This window comes from Phyllobates terribilis, unplaced genomic scaffold (genome assembly GCF_046119375.1).
Source record: "Phyllobates terribilis strain yellow unplaced genomic scaffold, ASM4611937v1 Scaffold_57__1_contigs__length_8443340, whole genome shotgun sequence".
Classification (NCBI taxonomy): Eukaryota; Metazoa; Chordata; class Amphibia; order Anura; family Dendrobatidae; genus Phyllobates; species Phyllobates terribilis.
In genome coordinates this window covers 4168069-4189028 of record NW_027362817.1, presented here as the reverse complement: position 1 = coordinate 4189028, position 20960 = coordinate 4168069, and positions in this window count along the sequence as shown.

Sequence of the window (20960 nt, the reverse complement as noted above, 5' to 3'; positions counted from 1 at the left end):
AGGTGCACAAGCAACCGGGATAACCGCAGCCTTAAAAGGATTGTTAAGAAAAGGCCATTCAAAAATTTGGGGGAGATTCACAAGGAGTGGACTGCTGCTGGAGTCATTGCTTCAAGAGCCACCACACACAGACGTATCCACGACATGGGCTACAAGTGTCGCTTTCCTTGTGTCAGTCCACTCGTGACCAATAAACAACGCCAGAAGCGTTTTACCTGGGCCAAGGAGAAAAAGACCTGGACTGTTGCTCAGTGGTCCAAGGTGTTGTTTTCAGATGAAAGTAAATTTTGCATTTCAATTGGAAATCAAGGTCCCAGAGTCTGGAGGAAGAGTGGAGAGGCACACAATCCAAGCTGCTTGAGGTGTAGTGTGAATTTTCCACAATCAGTGATGGTTTGGGGAGCCATGTCAACTGCTGATGTAGGTCCACTGTGTTTTGTCAAGACCAAAGTCAGCGCAGCTGTCTACCAGGAAATTTAATAGCACTTCATGCTTCCCTCTGCTGACAAGCTTTTTGGAGATGGAAATTTCATTCTCCAGCAGGACTTGACACCTGTCCACACTGCCAAAAGTACCAATACCTGGTTTAAAAACAACAGTATCACTGAGCTTGATTGGCCAGCAAACTCGCCTGTCCTTAACCCCATAGTGAATCTATGGGGTATTGTCAAGAGGAAGATGAGAGACTCCAGGCCCAACAATGCAGACGAGCTGAAGGCTGCTATCAAGGCAACCTGGACTTCCATAACACCTCAGCAGTGCCACTGGCTGATCGCCTCCATGCCACGCCGCATTGATGCAGTAATTGATGCAAAAAGAGCCCCGACCAAGTATTGAGTGCATTTACTGAACATACATTTCAGTAGGCCAACATTTCGGATTTTAAAATAATTTTTTGTAAGCTGTTGTTATAAAGTATTCTAATCTACTGATATAATGACTTTAGTGTTTTCATTGGCTGTAAGCCATAATCATCAACCTTAACAGAAATAAACACTTGAAATAGATCACTCTGTATGTAATGACTCTATATATGAGTTTCACTTTTTGTATTGAAGAACTGAAATAAATAAACGGTTTTATGATGTTCTAATTTTGTGACAAGCACCTGTATGTCACACAAAATAGTTAATAAACAACATTTCCCAAATGTCTTCTTTACATCAGCAAAATTTTGGAACAAAAGTTTTTTTTGTTAGGAAGTTACAAGGGTTAAAAGGTGACCAGCGATTTCTCATTTTTACAACAAAATTTACAAAAACAGTTTTTTTAGGGACCACATCACATTTGAAGTCACTTTGAGGGGTCTATATGACAGAAAATACCCCAAAGTGACACTATTATAAAAACTGCACCCATCAAGGGGCTCAAAACCACATTTAAGAAGTTTATTAACCCTTCACAGCAATTAAATGTGAAAGGAAAAAATGAACATTTTACTTTTTTTCACTAAAATTTTACTTTAGACACCAATTTTTTTATTTGCATGAGTGTAACAGGAGAAATTGGACCCCAAAAGTTGTTGTACAATTTCCCCTGAGTACGATGATACCCCATATGTGGGGGAAAGCCATTGTTTGGGCGCACAGCAGGGCTCAGAAAGGAAGGAGCACAGTTTGACGTTTTCAACGCAAAACTCACAGGAATTGAGAGCGAGCGCCATGTCGCGTTTGGAAAGGCCCTGATGTGCCTAAACAGTGGAAACCTCAACAAGTGACCCCATTTTGAAAACTAGACCCATTTAGGAACTTATTTGGATGTGTGGTGAGCACTTTGAGCCTCCAAGTGTTTCACAAAAGTTTATAACATAGAGCCGTGAAAAAAAATCTTTTTTTTTTCCACACAAAAAAACGATCTTTTAGCCGTAATATTTTTATTTTTACGAGGGTAACAGGAGAAATTGGACCCCAAAAGTTGTTTTACAATTTCCCCTGAGTACGATGATACCCCATATGTGGGGGAAAGCCATTGTTTGGATGCACGGCAGTGATCGGAAGGGAAGGAGCACCGTTTGACGTTTTCAACGCAAAACTCACAGGAATTGAGAGCGGACGCTATGTTGCATTTGGAGAGCCCCTGATTTGCCTAAACAGTGGCAACCCCCACAAGTGACCCCATTTTGAAAACTAGATCCCTTAAGGAACTTATTTAGATGTGTGGTGAGTACTTTGAACCATAAGTGTTTCGCAAAAGATTATAACGTAGAGCCGTGAAAAAAAATCAACTTTTTTACTACAAAAACGATCTTTTAGATGTATTTTTTTTATTTTCATGAGGAGAAGACAGGAGAAATTGGACCCCAAAATTTGTTTTTCAATTTCTCTCGAGTACGCTGATTCTCTGAAAACTACTGTTTTGGTGCACGTCAGGGCTCAAAATGGAAGGAGCAACGTTTTGGAATGCAGATTTTAATGGAATGGTCAGTGGATGTTATGTCGTGTTTGCAGAGCCCCTGATGTGCCTAAACAGTGAAAATGCCTAACAAGTGGCCCCTTCTTGGAAACTAGCCCCTCCAACACCCCAATGATTTTATCTAGATGTGTGGTGTGCACCTTGAACCCCCAGGTGCTTCACAGCAAATTCTAACATTGACTTGTAAAAATTAAAAAAAACAACTTTTTTCACAAAAATGTTATTTTAGCCCAAAAAAAATATTTTCACAAGGGTAACAGGAGAAAGTGGACCTCAAAATCTGTTCTGCAATTTCTCCTGAGTACGCTGATACCCCATGTGTGGGAGAAAACTACTGCTTGGGCGCATGTCAGGACTCGGAAGGGAAGGAGTGACGTTTTGGAATACAGACTTTGATGGAATGGTCTGTGGACGTCATGTCGCATTTGCAGAGCCCCTGATGTGCCTAAACAGTGAAAATGCCCAATAAGTGCCCCCTTTTTGGAACTGAGCTACTGATTCCTGATATGTGAATTTTAAAATGTTGTGTAGTGTTGGTCAGGTTGTCCTACGTCAGTTGTGTAGCATTCGTCAGGTTGTACGATTCAAGGTCCTTCAGTTCCACAAGTACTAAGGCCAGCTCCTCCACCACTGCCAAATATCAGCGCCTTGATCGCTACCTCCTGAAACTGAAGGTGCAATGTAAAAGTCTGGCCTGCACATCGTGATAGCAGGAAAGTGTTGAGCATTGCCATCTGTACGATGTGCACGGCCAGCTTCTTGTTCCACACCTTGGCCTTTCTCAAAGCATTATATGGCTGGAGGACTTGATCAACGAGATCAACTCCCCCATGTACTTGTTCTACCCCACTACACAGTCTGGTTTGATAACCTGTGTAGAGGAACCTCGTACAGTGCTGGGGGTGCTGCCATCACCATGTATGGTGGTCAAGAAAAGGACATCCCTCTTGCCCTTGTACTTGATCACCAGCAGGTGGTTGCTAAATTGGGCTCTGCTCTGACTCCTTCTGAGCAACTGCCCAATTAGTGTCTTCGGGAGGCCTCTCTGATTTCTGCGGACAGTATCGCAGGCTGCAGTACCTAGCACAAAGAGGGACGTGAATAATGGAATGCTGGTATAAAAGTTATTCACATAGTGCTGATAATTAGTGATGAGCGAGCATGCTCGCTACTGCTCAGTGCTCGCCCAAGCATCTCACTGCTCGAGATGCTCAGAGCTCACCAAGTATTTCTGGGGTTGCTCGGCGGGAACTCGGGTCCCCTCCCTGCATGTTTGGCACTCTTTACAGAGCCAATGAACATGCAAGGATTGCCTGCCACTCACTGTAATGCCGTAGCCATGTTGGTTGTGGCATTACAGTGATTGGCCGGCCGCACAGCGTCATCAGGTCTATATCAGACCTGGTGCCGCAGTGCTCGTCACAGTCACTCCGGAATCAGACAGTGTAGGGAGAGGTGCTTCTGAGCTAGGGAGAGATTTTCTTGTTCATTAGGTAGTGTAGGTAGAACAGAAGTATATTAAACATATCCATCTCAACAAACAGTCCTTCTGACTAATCCATCTGCAGAGATATCAGGCAGGCAGTGTATATAGCAGACTGCAATGCATATAGCACAATAGGCTCCATTCCAGTTTTGTCTGCTGTTGCTGCTGCTGTTAGATATTTCTAGACATAGGCTCAGGTCTCAGGAATATTTTTTTTTCGATCTTAATCCTCAATATTTGCTTAAAAAGCAATCCAGAGAACACAGTTTTTCTGCGCCATTTGCTTGTTGGCACTGCAGAATACCACCAGGTCCTTTCCATATTATAGCGATAAAAATCCAGGTATTTAAAACTGTGGTTTGTCTGTCACACGGATCACATATAATTGCACTGAAAATATTGCCATTTCTGGCCTCCATTAAAATTTTGTTTCAGTGAGTCAGTGAAGCTATTGACACCAGTTTGCTGTTCAAAATAGTTACCTACAGGCCACCTATTTAAAACTGTGGTTTGTCCGTCACACGGATCACATATAATTGCGCTGAAAATATTCCCATTTCTGCCCTCCATTGAAATTTTGTTTCAGTGTGTCAGTGAAGCTATTGATGCCAGTTTGCTGTTAAAAATAGTTACCCACAGGCCAAGTATTTAAAACTGTGTTTTCACCGTCACATGGATCACATATACGTTTTCACAAAATACTGCCATTTCTGGCCTCCATTAAATATTGGTTTCAATGTGTCAGTGAAGCTATTGACACCAGTTTGCTGTTCAAAATAGTTACCAACAGGCCAGCTATTTAAAACTGTGGTTTGTCCGTCACACGGATCACATATAATTGTGCTGAAAATATTCCCATTTCTGCCCTTCATTGAAATTTTGTTTCAGTGTGTCAGTGAAGCTATTGATGCCAGTTTGCTGTTAAAAATAGTTACCTACAGGCCAAGTATTTAAAACTGTGTTTTCACCGTCACACGGATCACATATACGTTTTCAGAAAATACTGCCATTTTTGGCCTGCATTAAAAATTTATTTCAGTGTGTCAGTGAAGTTTGTGCTTTGTCCGTCACACGGATCACATATAAGTTCGCTCCAAATTCAGCCATTTATAGTCAGCGTGGAAGATATTGTCCTCCATTTAAAATGGGCAAGGCACGTTTCAAGGGACGGGGAACTGGATGTGATGGTGATGGTGCATGCAGAGGCCGAGGCCGTGGGCAAGCTGAAATTGTGCCACAACAAACACATACATCTTCTCACTCGACCTTCCTTTCCCAATTAATAGGGGACTGCAGAACACCACTATTGAACACAGAGCAGTGTGAAAAGGTTATTGGTTGGATAGCAGATAATGCTTCCAGTCACTTAGCCATCACCACCACCAACCTGTCTTCCACACGGTCGAGTCTCCGTAGCCGTGAGTTTGGACTGCATATTCCTCACCCTGAACCTTCTTCCTCCCACCATGCCGAGTGCCCAGAGACAACTGATCCCACACTTGGACACTCTGAAGAGCTGTTCACTTTTCCATTTATAGATTCGGGTCTCTCGCCTGGTCCACTTGAAGCGGGGCAAGAGGAGATGGCATGTAGCGATGCCCAAATATTTGAGCAGCCACGGTCACATGAAGGCAATGGTGGGAAAGTGTCACAAGAGGTGGACGATGATGAGATACAATGGCCAGAAAGTCAGGAGGAGGACCAGGGTACGGAAGTGGAAGACGAGGGGGTGGATGATATAGTAACTGACGCAACCTGGCAGGAGGACATGCAGTGCGAGGACAGCAGCACACAGGGGGAGGGAGGCAGAGCACCCCAAAAGGCAGGAAGAAGCAGTGTGGTGGCCGCAGACAGAAGGCAGGCAACCGTTCCCTGTAACACCAACACGAAGGAAGTTGCCAGTACAACTGTTAGGTCTTCCTGAGACTGGTTGTTTTTTAAAGACTCTGCTGATAACCCCAAAAAGGCCATTTGCACCACCTTCCAAGCCAGCATCAGCAGGGGTGGAAAAACTACGAGCCTGACCACCACCAGCATGATCAGGAACATGGCAGCAAAGCACCCAACTTTGTGGTCCGAACCCAAGGGTGCAGGAACAGTGTCTGCGGGTGGTACCACTGCTTCTTCCGCTGCTGTGCATGCAAGCTAATCCCCTGTCAATGATGCATGCGAAGATGCCTCCTTCCCTGCACCTGTTGTTGCACACTCTCAAGTAGCAGCATCAGGAAGCACGTCCACATCCTTATCCCAGCGCAGAGTTCAGTTGTCCATACCCCAGTCCTTGTAACGCAAGCACAAATACGCAGCCAACGCCCCACAGGCCACACGACTAAATTCCCACATTTCGCGACTGCTTGTACTTGAAATGTTGCCTTTTAGGCTTGTGGAGACGGAAGCATTCCGCAACCTGATGGTGGCGGCCGTCCCTCAGTACTCGGTCCCCAGCTGCCACTATTTCTCCCGGTGTGCCGTACCTGCATTACACAATCACGTGTCCCAAAACATTAGCCGTGCCCTCAATAACGCAGTTACCGGGAAAGTCCACCTAACCACGGACACGTGCTTGTGGGCAGGGATGGTACATCTCGCTGACGGAACACTGGGTTAACATAGTGGAAGCCGAGACCCAGTCAGACCTTAGGACGGAACACTTCCTCCTGACGCCAAGGATTGCAGGCCCTAGGTCAATCAGGGTTGCCCTCACAGTCTACAGCTTCTGTATCTCATCCTCCTCAGCCTCCTCCACTTCAGCCTCCATCTCCGAAATGACCACATCAGTCACAAGCTGGAAGCACTGCTTTCATTGCCTCGGCCAAGCGGAAACAGGGTGTGCTGAAGCTAATATGCTTAGGTGACAAACCGCACAATGCTGAAGAGTTGTGGACAGCTCTGAAAGAGCAGGCAGATCTGAGGCTCACACCGCTGAACCTATAGCCAGGCATGGTCGTGTGTGACAACGGCCGGAACCTGGTGGCGGCTCTGAGGCGAGGCGAGCTCACACACGTACCATGCCTGGCCCATGTGCTTAACCTTGTGGTTCAGCGGTTTCTCAAATCCAACCCGGAGCTGCCAGATCTGCTTGTTAAAGTACGCTGCCTGTGTGCCCATTTTAGAAAGTCACCTACAGCTTCCACCGCCTTTGCCGTGTTTCAGCAGCGTTTGCAGCTTCCGGCTCACAGACTAGTGTGTAATGTCCCCATGCATTGGAACTCTACACTGCAGATGTTGGGAAGGATTTGTGAGCAGAGGAGGGCAGTTGTTGAGTACCAGCATCAACAAGGCCGTCGGTATTCAGTTCAGACTCCACACATAAGACCTCAGGAGTGGACGTGGATGTCAGACATATGTACCATCCTCCAAAACTTTGAGGACTCCACCAAGATGGTGAGCGGCGATGATGCCATAATTAGCATCACCATCCCGCTTCTCTGTCTTCTGAAATGCTCTCTGCTCACAATCAAAGAGGATGCATTGCAGGCAGAGCACGATGAGATGGAGCAAGGAACCATGCAGTGTGATTACACACAGCCCAGCTTCATCTCATTCCAACGTGGATTGGGTGACAATAAGGAAGAGGAGGAGGAGGAAGAACAGGAGCTAGTTTCATGCACTATAGACGGTACTACCTGCACAACTGTCATACCGTCTGTTCAGCGTGGATGGCCTTAGGACAGAGAGGAGGAGCAGGAGGAGAGCATGGTCAGTCGTCCTCTTGGTGAGGACACGGAAGTCTTGCGTGTTAGCTGTCTGGCACACATGGCTGAGTTTGACAGGGGAACACTGTCAAAGTTCTGGGAGAATTTTCTCAGCCCCTCCCTTTGCACAGGCCCTGAGGCACGGAGTACTCTCACAATGAGTGCAAAGTTTGGGAAGATGCTGAGAGAGTACCTTGCCGACCGTAGCAACATCCTCCGTGATTCCTCTGTGCTTTATAATTATTGGGTACCCAAGCTGGATACATGGAATGAACTGGGTCTCTATGCCTTGGAAGTCCTGGCCTGCCCTGCCGCTAGCGTTTTATCAGAGCGGGTTTTTAGTGCCACTGGTGGAATTATAACTGATAAGCGAATCTGCCTGTCAACTGAAAATGCTGACAGGCTGACTCTTAGAAAAATGAACAAGGGCTGAATTGGGCCAGACTTCTCAACACCACTGAATGATAGCAGCGTAACAAGCTCAAATCCAGTGTCTTTTTTTGGGAGGTATATTCCCATGCACCTTTTCACACACACACACACACACACACACACACACACACACGGGTATACGCTTCGTGATTTGGGCTATTTGTTCTTGTACTCCTCCTTCTCCTCATCCTCATCCTCCACCACCATATCACCAGGGTGACCGTGGTCCGTGATGCAACACCCACATAATTTTTTTAAAGGGTGTTTATGATGCCCCTAAAAAAAAATTATATAGTAAGTTCATGTATACCCCCCAGGGGTAAATGTTTGTCAGCCCATACACTTAGTGCATGGGCATTACAAGTATAGGAGACCTGCTCCTTTCTAATGGGAACATTTTTTTATGAGGCCCTCTACCTCTCTTCCCAGGGGCATTGGAGTGCCTCCCAATTTTTGACAACCCTTGCATTCACTGCATAGGCAAACACAATGGGAAACACACTTCCTAATAATGGGAACATTGTTTTCAGGAGGCCCTCCTCTAAGTCTCTTCAAAGGGGTGTTAAGGTGCGTCCAAATTTTGAGCAGCCCTGCCTCTCACTGCATACGCAATAACAGTATAGGAGACCCACTCTTTAGTAATGGGAACAACAAAGCCTAGCTGGCTGATGGCTCTCTAAGAATAGTGAGGGCCAACTGCTGGCCCTTTAAGAATAGTAAATGCCACCTGATGACTCTATAAAAATAGGCTGTGTGACTTTCAGAGTCCCTCCTTCATAAATGAAACAGGATGTGTCTGATCATGTCTCACACACCACATGGCCAAATAAGGTTGTAAAATATTAAAATGACATTTCCCGGTGAATGCATTTGTCACGGTTGAAAGCAATGCATAAGTGCAAAAACGCATCAAAAACGCTACGTGTGAACATAGCCCAAGGTGTGGAGGAGTATTTTTGTTTTTGGTTATTTATTTTGCCTTATATACAAGTCATTACCCTGGAAAGGATGTTCCTTAACATATTTCCCAGAAAAATCCATTTTGGTTTCGTTTTAGTATGTTTTATTGTGAGTTGGTAAAAGTGGCGTAATACCTCTGACAACATTGTTGACAGCAGTGACCTGGGAGTCAGAAATGCTTCCAGGGGTCTTCCCCATGCTGTGCCCATGCCATTTGAGCACTGTTCTCATCGATTTGGGCAATTTTTAGGCCCTCTGCAGACCGACGGGGGGAGCCACCTGAAAAATGCTTGAGTTTCCCATAGACTTACATTGGGCTCATTGCTCGGGTCGAGCACCCGAGTATTCCAATGTGCTCAACCCGAACAACGAGCAGCCAAACATTTTATTGCTCACCCATCACTAGTGATAACCTTTATTCAGCAGTGAGTGCAGCAAATCCCACACAATTTTCCCCCTCGCTCCCAGGACAGGGGGGCGCATTCAGGGGGTTCAATCCGGGAGTCCTTCCCTTCATAAACTCTAAACTTGTGAGTGTACCCCGAGGTATTCTCACAACGTTTGTAAAGCTAAATTCTGTACCTGGCCCTCTTACTGAGCAGGTACTGCTGGAATCCAAGCCTCCCATTAAAATTAATTAGGGACTCATTCACGCAGATGTCCTTTTGGGGCACGTACACTTTAGCAAACTTGTTGTTGAAGTGCTCAATGACAGGCCGAACTTTGAAAAGACGATCAAAGTTGGGGTCATCTCGTGCATGACACCGTGCATTATACAAAACATCAACACTCCAGTATTGACAAACTTCTGGCTTCTTCAGGATCCCAATGTGAAGGACCAGACCCCAAAACGTCATAATTTCTACTGCGTCTACAGGAGACCAGTTAGAAAATGATGCCACGCCGTATTGATGCAATAATTGATGCAAAAGGAGCCACGACCAAGTATTGAGTGCATTTACTGAACATACATTTCAGTAGGCCAATATTTTGGATTTTAAAAACATTTTTCAAGCTGTTGTTGTAAAGTATTCTAATTTACTGAGATAATGACTTTTGTGTTTTCATTGGCTGTAAGCCATAATCATCAACATTAACTGAAATAAACATTTGAAATAGATCACTCTGTTTGTAATGACTCTATATAATATACAGTATGAGTTCACTTTTTGTATTGAAGAATTGAAATAAATTAACTTTTTGATGATATTCTAATTTTGTGAGAAGTACCTGTATCTCTCTGATTTAACAATCCTTTCAAGGCTGCGGTTATCCCGGTTGCTTGTGCACCTTTTCTACAACACTTTTTCCTTCCACTAAACTTTCCATTATTATGCTTGGATACAGCACACTGTGAACAGCAGGGCTGTGGAGTTGGTAAGCCAAACCTCTGACTCCTCAATTTCCATGACTCCGACTCCCTCATACATGGCTCATGTTTAAGTGATAAATTTACTGTAGCACAGATTCATCTCAGTTAAAAGTCTAGACCCTGTAAGATGGCCTCCGGACATGTCCTTGAGGGGAGATATGTATCACTGAGGTTGGCAGCTTCAGTAATGTAAAACCGGGAACACAGTGCTGAGAGGGTTAATAGGGCATATCAGGGCCGTTTTTAGAGCAGTCATAAGAGACGGGTGGGATTGGCTGCTCACATATCCCCACCCCAGGGTGTGTGTATAAAATGGAGACAGAGTGTCTCATTCAGTGTCTGTGGCTGGAGGTGTGGAGACCTCCAGGGTGTCTATGCAAAAAGACACTGACTGTGAGCGGGCGAACCCACAGTACTACATGGACTGGTCATTTTCCTGTTTTATTACCGGAGAAGGCTGTGTTTTGTTTCCTTTGAAAGTGCGGTTTAGGTCTTCTGAATAAACCTGCCTTGGACATTTTAAAGAGACAGTGTCCTGTGCCTACCTCTGACGTGGTAGAGTGAGTACAAAACCCCACAATTGGTGCTAGAAGCAAGGGCATGAATCCCAAAGGCAGAGTGACTTCTAGAGGAAACCGTTTATGTCCTGGGTAAAGACCACCAGCCAGCCAGGGACGCCGGACAAAATGGAGGACCTGCTTAAACATTTGTTGCAGGCACAGCAAACGCAGCACCTGCAGAGCCAGCAGAACATGCAACAGCAGCATTGGGAGCAGTTTCAGAGCCAGCAGAACATACCGTAGCAGCAACGGGAGCAGCAGCAGGAGACAAATAGACTTCTGATGCAGCAAATCCAACAGCAGCAAAGACAGATGGAACTCCTAGCAGAACCACCCCACCACCCCCAACTCCAGGTGATGACTCTCACGTGAGGAAAACGGTAAGAAGAACAATACAAAAGATGACCCCGGGTGATGACATTGAGCCATTCCTGATGGTCTTTGAGAGGGTGGCAGAGCGGGAGAAATTGCCTCCGGAGCAGTGGGTGGAGGTACTGGTGGCATATTTAACAGGGGAGCCGCAGAAGGCCTACCTTGCCTTGCAGGACGCAAAAGAGTACGCCAAATTGAAAACTGAGATTTTGGCGCGCTTGGGAGTGGCTCTGACTATCAGGGTGCAACAGGTGCACCACTAGACCTATTGCAGTGACAAACCTCCCTGGTCCCAAATTTCGACTTCCTACACCTGGTCCAAAACTAGTTGCAACCTGAATCTTCCTCCCCAGCACAGATGGTGGAGAGGGTCGTCATAGACAGGTTCATACACTTTCTTCCGAGTTCGATGCAGTCCTGGGTTGCCCAGGGAGATCCCCATAATGCCAATGACTTGGTGGGGTTGGTGGAAAGGTACCAGGCTTTAGAAAGTTCCTTGGGGAAACAAGGGGTTGTAGCCTCTCCATACTGGGGTTCCCAAAAGGGGCGGACACCCAAAAGAGGGAAGCTAGAGCCACACCTGGGCGGCATCCTAGAGTTCAAGAGGGGTCTGAGTTGCTGCCCAAGGTCACACCCCATAACATAGTGTGTTGGAGATGTCATACCCCAGGTCACATAGCCAGCCGTTGCCCCATGACCAACAAGCCAATGGACTGCAGCGCAGGACGGCGCTGCTCGTACTTTGCATATCCTGCCTGCAGTACTGTTCCTCAACCAGGCGAGGGACTGCAGACATGCTCCATATCGGTGAATGGAGTACAAGTGACTGCTGTTAGACTCGGGGAGTCTGGTAACCATAGTGCGGGCCACAGTTCCTCATCAACTGATTCCGGGGAAAAAGATCGGCATCCGTTGTATCCATGGGGACGCTAAGGACTACCCTGTGGCCTGAGTGGTCATAGACACAAACTGTGGTGCCAGGTCCCATGAGGTGGGCGTAGTCAAGGACCTGTTGCACCCGGTTATAATAGGGCGGGACTTTGCCTTGTTTTATGTCTTGCGGGAGGAATGGAGGAAGCCAGGTTGTCCGGACAACAACCCGGACGCTCTTGAAGAAACCGCATCACAGTCCGCCGCCACCGGATTTCCTTTTTGTGCACTTGTTGGGGATGAGGATGAGGCGGCATCCCCGGAGGCCAACATCCCTGAGCTCGAGGTGTCCGGGGGAAACTTTGGAACTGCCCAGCTCAGAGACTTGACTCTAAAAGGGGCATTTGATAATGTCACTGTCTTGAATGGTGTTGCTCAAGAGCCGGGGGCTGACACCCGATATCCATACTTTTCGGTCAATGGGAAGATACTACACTGCTCAAAAAAAAAGGGAACACTGAAATAACATATCCTAGATCTGAATGAATGAAATATTCTCATTGAATACTTTGTTCTGTACAAAGTTGAATGTGCTGACAACAAAATCACACAAAAAAAAAATTGTCAATGGAAATCAAATTTATTAACCAATGGAGGCCTGGATTTGGAGTCACCCCCAAAATTAAAGTGGAAAAACACACTACAGGCTGATCCAACTTTGATGTAATGTCTTTAAAACAAGTCAAAATGAGGCTCAGTATTGTGTGCCTGGGCATGCTCCTGATGAGGTTGCGGATGGTCTCCTGTGGGATCTCCTCCCAGACCTGGACTAAAGCATCCGCCAACTCCTGGGCAGTCTGTGGTGCAACATGACGTTGGTGGATGGAGCGAGACATGATGTCCCAGATGTGCTCAATCGGATTCAGGTCTGGGGAACGGGCGGGCCAGTCCATAGCTTCAATGCCTTCATCTTGCAGGAACTGCTGACACACTCCAGCCACATGAGGTCTGGCATTGTCCTGCATTAGGAGGAACCCAGGGCCAACCGCACCAGCATATGGTCTCACAAGGGGTCTGAGGATCTCATCTCGGTACCTAACGGCAGTCAGGCTACCTCTGGCGAGCACATGGAGGGCTGTGCGGCCCTCCAAAGAAATGCCACCCCACACGATTACTGATCCACTGCCAAACCGGTCATGCTGAAGGATGTTGCAGGCAGCAGATCGCTCTCCACGGCATCTCCAGACTCTGTCATGTCTGTCACATGTGCTTAGTGTGAACCGGCTTTCATCTGTGAAGAGTACAGGGTGCCAGTGGCGACTTTGCCAATCTTGGTGTTCTGTGGCAAATGCCAAGCGTCCTGCATGGTGTTGGGCTGTGAGTACAACCCTCATCTGTGGACGTCGGGCCCTCATGGAGTCAGTTTCTAACCGTTTGTGCAGGCGCATGCACATTTGTGGCCTGCTGGAGGTCATTTTGCAGGGCTCTGGCAGTGCTCCTCCTGTTCCTCCTTGCACAAAGGCGAAGGTAGTGATCCTGCTGCTGGTTGCTGCCCTCTTCTGGCCCCCTCCACGTCTCCTGGTAGCGCCTCCAGCCTCTGGACACTATGCTGACAGACACAGCAAACCTTCTTGCCACAGCTCGCATTGATGTGCCATCCTGGATGAGCTGCACTACCTGAGCAACTTCTGTGGGTTGTAGAGTCCGTCTCATGCTACCACGAGTGTGAAAGCACAACCAACATTCAAAAGTGACCAAAACATCAGCCAAAAAGCATTGGTACTGAGATATGGTCTGTGGTCCCCACCTGCAGAACCACTCCTTTATTGAGGGTGTCTTGATAATTGCCAATAATTTCCATCTATTGTTTATTCCACTTGCACAACAGCATGTGAAATTGATTGTCAATCAGTGTTGCTTCCTAAGTGAACAGTTTGATTTCACAGAAGTTTGATTTACTTGGAGTTATATTCTGTTGTTTAAGTGTTCCCTTTATTTTTTTGAGCAGTGTATATCGGGTCACCAAGTTCAGAGGGGAGGGAATTGAGCAGTTACTGGTGCCTGGACCCTACAGGCGCAGTGTGTTGGATATGGCCCATATACATGTGTTGGGTGGTCATCTGGGGGTAGAGAAAACCCAGGAAAGGATCCTCCAGAGGTTCTATTGGACTAGTTGTCACTGAGAAATTGTAAATTTTTGTAGGTCATGTCCCACCTGCCAGCTGACCTTGCTGGTGGCCCACTTCCGTAGCCCCTTATTGCCACTGCCAGTCATTGAGGTGCCATTTGATCGCATAGCCATGGATCTAGTGGGACCCCTGGTTAAATCTGCCAGAGGACATCAGTATATCCTGGTGGTACTGGACTATGCTACGTGGTATCAGGAGGTCGTGCCACTACGTAACTCCTCTGTCAAATGTATAGCCCGGGAGTTGGTCCATATCTTCTCTAGAACGGGGTTGCCTAAGGAGATACTAATGGGCCAAGGGACCCTATTTATATCACGGGTGATGAGGGAGTTGTGCAAAACCCTGCAGATCACACAACTCAGGACCTCAGTCTACCACCCCCAGACAGATGGCTTAGTGGAGAGGTTTAATAAAACCTTGAAGGCCATGTTAAAGAAGTTTGTGGAGAAAGACGGCCGGGACTGGGACTGTCTACTGCCGTACCTTCTATTCTCCATCAGAGAAGTCCCACAGGCCTATACGGGGTTTTCAACGTTTGAGCTGTTATATGGCTGACACCCCCGCAGACTTCTGGACGTAGCAAAAGAGACCTGGGAGGCGGAGTCTACACCCTACAGGAGTGTGATCGAACATGTGGCCCAGATGCGAGAGAGAATTGCAGAGGTGATGCCCATTGTGAAAGAACACCTCCTCAAGGCACAAGAGGCACAGTTGAGGGTGTACAATAGATCAGCGAGGGTGAGACTCTTCAACCCTAGGGAATGGGGTGCTATTGTTAGTACCTACGGTAGAGAGCAAGTTCCTGGCCAAGTGGCAGGGCCCCTATGAAGTAGTTGAAAAGCTTGGCAACGTCAACTATAGGGTCCACCAACCTGAGAGAAGGAAGCCCTAGCAGGTGTACCACGTCAACCTCATTAAGCCGTGGCGAGACAGGTGGAAGACCCATGTCTGATGGCGAAGACTGAAACTGACGTGGAGGAAGTCAAGGTGGCAGAATCGCTGTCACGTGCCCAGAAGCAGCATTGCCGAGAGTTGCTGCAGCGGAATAGGGACCTGTTCTTGGATCTACCAGGCTGTACTCAGGTCATAGAGCACGAGGTACTTACGAAGCCTCATGTCAGAGTGAATATGAAGCCATAACGAATTCCTGAAGCCCGCCGAGAGGTAATCTCGAAGGAGGTGAAGTGCATGCTGAATCTGGGGGTCATCGAGGAGTCCAAGAGTGGCTGGTCCAGTCCCATAGTCTTAGTGTCGAAGCCAGATGGAGAATGGCGGTTCTGCAATGACTATAGGAAACTGAATGAGGTCTCTAAGTTTGATTCATACCCAATGCCCAGGGTAGATGAACTAATTGAGAGACTAGGGCCGGCCAGGTACATTACCACCCTCGACCTCATAAAAGGGTATTGGCAGATTCCTATGTCCCAAGTGGCCAAGAAGAATACGGCCTTTTCAATGCCAGATGGGTGTTTCCAATACACCAGAATGCCGTTTGGATTGCAAGGAACTCCAGCTAATTTCCAGTGAGCCATGGACCGGATTCTAGCTCCCCACAAGAAGTATGCCGCAGCCTATCTGGATGCAGGGGTGGACATACCGCCGGTGCAACTGCACCGGGGCCCGGCGGTGCAGGGGAGCCCTTGCAGGGTGGATAATAATGATGGCAATCTGGCCAGTTTATCGGAGCCCCAGGCTCAGGGGAGCCCATGATCAGATTGCCCTCATCCTGTGTGGCGATCCCTGTAGCTCCGCTGCCTATAGGAGAAAATGGCAGCATTCTCTGCTTTCTGTGTGACACGGACACGCGCTGCTTGATGATGTCAGCAAGCAGCGCACACCTGTGCCAGGGAGAAAGTTGCTGCAGGAGAGCGGGCTGAGATGTAAGTTGTTGTTTTTTATTTTATCCAATACACTGGGGCAATGATGCGGGGAGAGCAATGATGAGAGTGATGGGGGGACAGCAATAATGGGGCTGATGGGGGGAGAGCAGTCATGGGGGGAGAGCAGTCATGGGGGGGCAGTAATGATAAGGAAGATGGGGGGAGAGCAATGATGGGGATGAAGGGGCGACAGTAATGATGAAGATTATGGGAGACAGCAATGATGGTGATGATGGGGGAGAGCAGTGATGGGGGTGCAGTAATGATGAGGATGATGGGGAAAGAGAAGTGATAGGAGAGAGCAATAATGCGGTGATTGGGAGAGAAATGATGAGGGTGATGGGGGAGAGAAATGATGGGGTGATGGGGGAGAGAAATGATGGGGGTGATGGGGGGAGAGAAATGATGGGGGAGAGAAATGATGGGGGTGATGGGGGAGAGAAATGATGGGGGTGATGGGGCAGAGAAATGATGAGAGTGATGGGGGAAGAGAAATGATGAGAGTGATGGGGGAAGAGAAATGATGGGGTGATGGGCTAGAGAAATGATAAGGGTGATGGGGAGAGAAATGATGGGGTTGATGGGGGAGAGCAATGATGAGGGTGAAGGGGGGAGAGAAAGAATGGGGAGAGAGCAATGATGGGGGCTGGTGTGTGACAGCAATAATGGGAATGGTGAGTGACAGCAATGATGGGGGTGGTGAGTGACCACAATGATGGGGTGGTGTGGGGCAGCAATGATGGGGGTGGTATAGGACAGCAATGATGGAGGTGGTGTGGGAAAACAATGATGAGGTTGGGGGAGAGGACACTGAGGTGTGGTGTGGTAGAACAAAGATGGGAGGAGAGCAATGATGGGGTAAGATGCATAGGACACTTTATAATGAATTGAAAGGTGGGAGAAGATGCTGTCAGGGGCTTGTAATGAATTGGGATGTGGTGGAGGATGCTCAGTACCTGATATCTTCTCCCACCTCCAAAGTGTGGGGGAGACACATGTATGTATACAATATACAGTACAGACCAAACGTTTGGACACCTTCTCATTTAAAGATTTTTCTGTATTTTCATGACTTTGAAAATTGTACATTCACACTGACTGCATCAAAACTATGAATTAACACATGTGGAATTATATACTTAACAAAATATTCTAGGTTCTTCAAAGTAGCCACCTTTTGCTTTGATGACTGCTTTGCACGCTCTTGGCATTCTCTTGATGAGCTTCAAGAGGTAGTCACCAGAAATGGTTTTCACTTCACAGGTGTGCCCTGTCAGGTTTAATAAGTGGATTTCTTGCCTTATAAATGGGGTTGGGACCATCACTTGTGTTGTGCAGAAGTCAGGTGGATACACAGCTGATAGTCCTACTGAATAGACTGTTAGAATTTGTATTATGGCAAGAAAAAAACAGCTAAGAAAAACGAGTGGCCATCATTATTTTAAGAAATTAAGGTCAGTCAGTCCGAAAAATTGGGAAAACTTTGAAAGTGTCCCCAAGTGCAGTTGCAAAAACCATCAAGCGCTACAAAGAAACTGGCTCACATGAGGACCGCCCCAGGAAAGGAAGACCAAGAGTCACCTCTGCTTCGCAGGATAAGTTTATCCGAGTCACCAGCCTCAGAAATTGCAGGTTAACAGCAGCTCAGATTAGAGACCAGGTCAATGCCACACAGAGTTCTAGCAGCAGACACATCTCTACAACAACTGTTAAGAGGAGACTTTGTGCAGCAGGCTTTCATGGAAAAATAGCTGCTAGGAAACTACTGCTAAGGACAGGCAACAAGCAGAAGAGACTTGTTTGGGCTAAAGAACACAAGGAATGGACATTAGACCAGTGGAAATCTGTGCTTTGGTCTGATGAGTCCAAATTTGAGATCTTTGGTTCCAACCACCGTGTCTTTGTGCGACGCAGAAAAGGTGAACGGATGGACTCTACATGCCTGGTTCCCACTGTGAAGCATGGAGGAGGAGGTGTGATGGTGTGGGGGTACTTTGCTGATGACACTGTTGGGGATTTATTCAAAATTGAAGGCATACTGAACCAGCATGGCTACCACAGCATCTTGCAGCGACATGCTATTCCATCCGGTTTGCGTTTAGTTGGACCATCATTTATTTTTCAACAGGACAATGACCCCAAACACACCTCCAGGCTGTGTAAGGGCTATTTGACCAAGGAGGAGAGTGATGGGGTGCTACGCCAGTTGACCTGGCCTCCACAGTCACCAGACCTGAACCCAATCAAGATGGTTTGGGGTGAGCTGGACCGCAGAGTGAAGGCAAAAGGGCCAACAAGTGCTAAGCATCTCTGGGAACTCCTTCAAGATTGTTGGAAGACCATTTCCGGTGACTACCTCTTGAAGCTCATCAAGAGAATGCCAAGAGTGTGCAAAGCAGAATATAAGACATATTTTCAGTTGTTTCACACTTTTTTGTTAAGTATATAATTCCACATGTGTTAATTCATAGTTTTGATGCCTTCAGTGTGAATGTACAATTTTCAAAGTCATGAAAATACAGAAAAATCTTTAAATGAGAAGGTGTGTCCAAACTTTTGGTCTATACAGTATGTGACCTTGTTATTTTCTAGGTTGGAGATCATCGTGACAAGACGAGTCGTGGCTAGGAGATGTCAACATGAAGGTCTGACCAGATGGAGAAGAAGCAGCAAAACAAACTCTGATCAGATGAGACATCAGGGTAAGTGCCTGGATGTAAATATTATTCTGTATCTGCACTGTGTGACTTGGAGTGATAATGTTATCTGTAAAATCCCTTAGGCTACATTCTCATTTTTGTGTAAAATGTCCTTGAGCTGCCAGATTTTTTTATTAGACGGCACAAGGACTTGTAGAGATTTATAGATTCATTCACACATCCATGAACATGACTGCCTTCTATACATCTGTCAAGTCAGCAGTAGTGTTGAGCGAGCATGCTCGACACTGCTCGGTACTCAACCGAGCATCACGCTACTCGGGATGTTCGGCGAGCACCGAGCATTTCCGGGTCTCCGCCCTGCTTGTTTGGCGCTCCTTACAGAGCAAATGAACATGCAGGGATTGCTAGCTAGTCACTGTAATGCCGCAGCCATGTTGTTTGTGGGCATTACAGTGATTGGCTGGCCGCACAGCATCACCTCGAGTATTTAAAACCAGCCGCCGCCATCTTGGACACAGTCGCTCCGGATCAGACAGTGTAGGGACAGCGCTGCTGATTTAGGGAGAGATATATCCTGCGAAATAGTTAGTGTGGGGTCTGTAAAGGCTGCCAGATCAAACAAACAGTCCTTCTCAGGACTAATATCCATCCCAGATATCAGGCAGGCGGGCTGTATAGGAGACGCAGTGGTTATACCAGAAAACGCTGCATTACAGTCCTGTGTGCTCCTGTTGCTGAAATTGCTGGACTTAGCTCCTGGTTTCGGGGGCCAAGAAAAAAACTATTTTTTTCATTAAATCCTCTTTTTTTTTCCTCCTTCACACTGTACAAATACCTGTCTTATTAACCTTTTGGTGTCACCCCCCCACCCCCCCCCCCAAAAAAAAGTGTGTCTTTGATTTTTCAGACACAAATATATCTGTTGAAAATAGTCTGGTGTAGGCTAGAGAAATAGAAGTGTGGTTTTGTAGTTCCACGGTTCAAACCACCGTATTATCCAATTTTGGGCCATTTGTATCTAAAAAAAAAAACAGTTTGAGTGTGTCGCTCACTATTCAGCCGCAAATATATATATTTCAAAAAGTCTGGTATACACCGGTAAATTATAACTCTGGTTCTGCTGTTTCACGGTAAAAAATCTTTATTATCCTGCTTTTGCCATTTTTTGCCGTAAAGAAAAACAGTAGTAGTGTCTCCTGATTGTTCAGACACAAATATATCTGTTGAAAATAGTCTGGTGTAGGCCCGAGAAATAGAAGTGTGGTTTTGCAGTTCCACGGGTCAAATCTCTGTATTATCCTGCTTTTCTTGCCATAAAGAAAAACAGTAATAGTGTCTCCTGATTTAAACAGATATATTGGTGTCTGAACAAAGAGTCTGGTGTAGGTGTTATGTTCTGCTACCAAAGCTAAGGAAAGAGAGGAGATCTGTCCCTACTATAAGACTCAGCTGAATCCCTACGATGTAACAGGGAACCTGATCCTGCGATCAGACCTGCTAAAGTCCTAATCTAGTCTGTACGGAGACCTATAGATGTGAGGAGGGAATTCCTACAAGTACTAAGGACTGGGAGGAATATGGGACACCTCCTAACAGAAATAGTAGCAGACAGACGAACAAACAAAATAGATAGAACATAGAGGTCCGTAGACCAAGCAAACTAACAGAGTTAGATACAGAGCACAGGCTAGCTAGAAAGTAGATATACAATGAAGTCCAGCAAAGCCAGAAGGGCGGAGCAGGATTAAATAGGCCAACAAGGTCATGTGACCAGCAAAGGAAAAAAAACCTAACAGCAAGGTTCTAACAGTACCCCCCCTTCTAAGAGGATCCTCCGGATCCCCTAGGACCAGGCTTATCAGGAAATCTCCTGTGAAACGCTCTGATAAGTCTGGACGCGGAAACATCATCTGACCTCACCCAAGAGTTATCCTCGGGTCCGAAACCTTTCCAGGCCACAAGATACTGCAAACTACCTCTATACCGTCTAGAGTCAAGGATGCGAGAAATTTCATATTCCCCGTCCTCCACCACCGGAGGAACAGAGGCAGAGGCGTCACCATCCGACA